Below are 4820 nucleotides of genomic sequence, written 5' to 3'. Positions count from 1 at the left end.
GAAAACCCAGAACTATAATAAAGAGGTGTTCGACAAGAGGAGAAGGGGGAACTTAATCTCAAGGTCGGGGACCAGGTTTGGCTATCCACTCTGAACTTGAAAATGGCCTGCCCATCTAAGAAGTTGGGTCCAAGATTTGTGGGTCCCTTTCCAGTTGTAAGGAAGGTGAATGACGTGGCGTATGAACTAAAGTTGCCAGAATCATTTCGGATTCACCCTGTCTTCCACATGGCTTTGCTCAAGCCAGCCGTTCCAGATCCCTTTGACTGCCTGGAAGGTTGCTCCCCCTGAACCCATGATCATCGACGGTGAAGTCGAATACGAGGTAGAATCCATCCTGGACTGCAGGCGAAGACGCAATCAAATCCAATTTTTGGTAAAATGGAAAGGGTACGGGCCTGAAGAAAATTCCTGGGAGCCTGAGTCCAATATCCATGCGAGGAGACTGATACTTGCCTTTGAGAGGTCTCATCCGGGTAAGATGGCACAATTGGGCATCCGGAGGCTGCCCCTTGGGGGAGGCAATGTCATGGTCATCCCTGGAATCCAGTGGCTTATGGAAGGCCTGCCCACGGAATCCCCACGTTGAGAACTAACCAGTATCCTTGGGCGCGCGTTGGCGCGAACGGACGCACGCGAGTGTGTGTTGGTACGAGCGGGCGCACGCAGGTGCGCGATGTTGCGAACGAGCGCACGCGAGTGCGCGATGGTACGAATAGGCGCGCGCGGGAGCACGATGGTACGAACGGGCGCACGCGGGAGCACGATGGTATGAACGGGCGCACGCGGGAGCACGATGGTATGAACGGGCGCACGGTTTCACACGGGCGCGCGCAGACACGCCGTGCGACCGTTCTTGGCGCCCAAAGGGCTACTTAAGGAACCTGTTACTGTGCCTCTGTGCTGTCCAGTCTACAGCGTGTCCGGTTATTCTGTCTTCTGCTACCTGATTGTTCCTGATTCTTGTTACCCGGCCTGTTCCTGACGACGTCTGCTTGCTGCCAGCCTCTGACCTCCGGCCTGTTTGACCACGCTTCTGTCTCCTCCTGTGTACCGTTGCTGCCAGCCTGTTACCGACCCGGCTTGTACCTTGACCTTGCTTCTGCTACCAGCTGTTCCAGTCTGACCACCTGTGCCTGCTGTTGTCTGCTGTCTGCTACCAGCTGTTCCAGCCTGACCGCCTGTGCCTGCTGTTGTCTGCTGTCTGCTACCAGCTGTTCCAGCCTGACCGCCTGTGACTGCTGTCGTCTGCTGTCTGCTACCAGCTGTTCCGGCCTGACTGCCTGTGCCTGCTGTCATCTGACCAGTCTTCCACTACTCAAGGTCCGGACCTGTCCTTCACCAGCTCGGCACTTGTGCCCTCTGAACTCTAGAACTCCTGTTCCCACTTCCAGGGATTCTCGAGCCAGAGGCTTACGAGAGGCCGCTTCCTGCATTCTGGGCTCCTATACCAGGTACGTGACAGTACCTCTTTGCTGATAGGCCTGTGACACCGTGCACTGGACTATCTCTAGGCCTTCATAAGCACAGTCCTCCAGCCACACAGCCGAGCCTCTCTTTACCTTCCCGCTATTGCACTGTGAGAGACTGCTGGTGGGCTTTGTCTTTGGGGAGGGCTGGTTTGTGGGACTTCAGGGATGTATCCGACTGCCCCTCAGCGACATCTCTGGACCAGGGGTGGGAGGGGAAGGGTGCCCACAGAGAAGTCCCTGCTACCCTTAACATGATAACACCCTGCTTCCGTGGTTGCGACTTGATGATGGCTGGGTGAAGACAAGCCCTGGGGGGGCCCCCTGCCTGACCCAGACCATACAGGCCACAACACAACTCCATCAGATGTGACCTCGGCATGAACACTCTCAAACGATACAGGACAGGATCAGCGACCCGCGGGACACACAGTCGACCCTCACAGCCAGGTATCCAGCGTTTATTCAGAGGGAGCCCGTACACTTCCCCAGGTGCCATCGCCACCACGCCTCGGGGACCTCACAGGGAAACAGTCCCCCCTGAGACACAGATCTTCCCCACTGCACCCACCTCGGACCTCCTCTTAGGGGCTTCAACCGTGTCACGGTCTGAGATGGCAAGCTCTACCGCAGACCAGGGAAACCTGGACGATGACCTTCACAGAATGCTGCGGGCCCTGCCTACGAGGGCGGACATTGAGGCCCTCCCCACGAGAGCGGACATTGAAGCCCTAATCCTGCGGATAGAAGAAGCACACAACAGGAACATACAAGAGGTGAGAACAGAGCAGCACGCAATAGAAGACCGGGTCTCCTCAGGGGAAACCCAGATCACCTCGCTGGAGACTAGGGTGCAAGCCCTGGAACATGCGCAGGATTCCCACGCAGTGGTAACACAGGAGATGCAGCTCCATCTGGAGGAAATGGAAGACCGCAGTCGCCATAATAACTTGCGACTGCGGGGACTCTGGAGGCTACAGGCCCAGAGGATTTGGCAGAGACTGTTACCGCTATCTTTCACAGGCTCCTGGGAGACCCGCCTCCCTCCCTGGAAATTGATCGGGTTCACCGTGCACTGGGCCCCAGGTCTACCGACCCGGCAAGACCCCATGATGTTCTGTGCCGCCTTCATAGATACGCACAGAAGGAAGTACTCCTGAAGAAGGCATGGGAACATGGGTTTATCGACTTTAATTCCGGACCTATCCAGGGCCACACTACAGCGCCGTGCCATGCTGAAACCGGCCCTTGAAGTTGCGAGATGCCATGACTGCACATACAAATGGGGCTACCCCCTAACAGTCATCTTTCACACGGATAGCGGCTCCTTCACACTACGCACACCAGCGGAACCTCCCCGCCCTCTTTGCTTTCCTGTGGGCAGAACCGGTCCCGGTGCCGAACTGGCTAGCAAGGATCCAGCGACCTGCAGGCCGCTTAGGCCCACCGTCAGGCAGACCTGCCCTACCAGCTCGCTCCCGGAGGTCCCGAGGTCGGTCCCGCATCACGTCCACATCTGTTAATGGATCGCGCAAGACATGACTGCACACTTTAGCACTTCTTATGTTGTTCTGCATTGGTTGAAATTTACACTACTCATCAGCATTACTCTCCCTTGATTGGCATCCCCCTCTTCTGGACTTTGCCTCCGCCCTATGGCCGCCACGGCTGCTAGCGTAATTGCCGGAGATGCGTGGAGCGGTGCCGCGCCTTGGTGACCCCGGACATTCCTACATGTATGCTCACACCGTGGGCGTAATGAGGCCACCCATGCAACACTTTGAAGAGGCGCTGTCGGCCCCCTGGACGAATGGGGCAACTTTCAACCTCAGGGACCCTCATGGCCCATATGCCTGGTCCTCACGACTGGTATTCTTCTGAGGACGACCGGAGAATGGAGACATCCCGGAACCTGTGTAGGGATCGAGTGGGTCGCTGTGGCAGGTATCGTGCTGCAGTCGGGTGGGGGCTGGGGGGATGATATCTGACTTTGGGCTATGGGGTGGGGGCTGTGGGGGTGGGGCCCTCTGTTTCCATCCCTCCTCCGTCCCCCCCATCCCTACTTCCCTCTCTCCCCCCCCCCCTCCATGTCTCACTCTTTTTGAGATCTGCTGATGTCTCCGGGAGGGTGCGGGGGAAGCTGTGCTAAACTGACGGGCTAGGGGAATGTTGGTTTAGGGATGTTTTATGGTTTTCTCTGTTTTGCATTAACTAGTTTGCTATGTTTTCAGCCAGTGTAGCTACTTTGTAGGTATTTTATGCAATGTTATTTCTTGCCTAGATCTGTGTTGTTTAGCTTTCACGAACCTTGGGAGGTTTCTATCCTTCTGCCCAAACCAGTCATGCCCGCATGGGCTTTATTCAAATGTACACATCTACACATGCACCTAAGGCCTGGGGCTTATGGGGGATGGGGAGACTCCCCATTGGCCTGCGCTGAACACTCCCCCAAATAGGTTGACACTTTTCATCCAGGTATACCTGGTGGGCGTTGAAGCAGCCAATTGCTGCATTCTAGTTCTCCAGCTCCGCTGGACAGTGCTGACTGAGAGTCCTTTCCCTCTCGGCCACACCCCGTACGTTCCTGACCCCTTTAACCCATCACTATTGCTCTCCACTGACACAATCTCCCACCCACACGTCCTTCATCCTCTCTCCTCCCCATTCCCACTCCTCCTACCCTGACCCAATCATGGATGTGCTTAACATTGTTACCCTTAATGCGAAGGGACTCAACGCCCCCGAGAAGAGACGCATGCTGCTGAATGACATGAAATGACAGAACGCTGACATTGTCTTAATACAGGAGACACATTTTAGGGAAAACAAGTTCCCTATCTTGAAAAACAGATACTACCCGACAGTCTATCACTCCACATACATGGAGGCCAAATCTAGAGGGGTCTCCATTCAAATAGCAGCCAGAGTACCGTGGACTCTGTTAAAAACAGACCCAGAGGGAAGGTTTTTATTCCTTAAAGGCCTGGTTGGTGGTGTGAAGGTTACCATTGCTAACTTATACGCCCCTAACAGCAGACAAGACCTGTTTGTGAAAAGACACTTAAACTTACTTCAAAACTTTACGGAAGGCCTACTGATTATAGGCGGAGACCTAAACATCCCCTTAATACCCACAGAGGACACCTCCACATGGCTATCCTCCATCCCCCGTGGCATGAGGAGGGCTGCCCACGCAGCCTTACATGCCACACAATTGGTGGATGTATGGCGCCTCTTCCACCCCGGGGAACGGGATTACACCTTCTTTTCTAGGCCAGACCACGGGTACTCACGCATCGACTATTTCTTGATGCCACACAACCAACTTCAGGCAGTCAAAGGATCCACCAT

The sequence above is a fragment of the Lithobates pipiens genome, unplaced genomic scaffold (genome assembly GCF_037356315.1).
Source record: "Lithobates pipiens isolate NorthernLeopardFrog02 unplaced genomic scaffold, aLitPip1_a1.2 Scaffold_10, whole genome shotgun sequence".
NCBI lineage: Eukaryota > Metazoa > Chordata > Amphibia > Anura > Ranidae > Lithobates > Lithobates pipiens.
Note: the sequence above shows the minus strand (reverse complement) of the source record.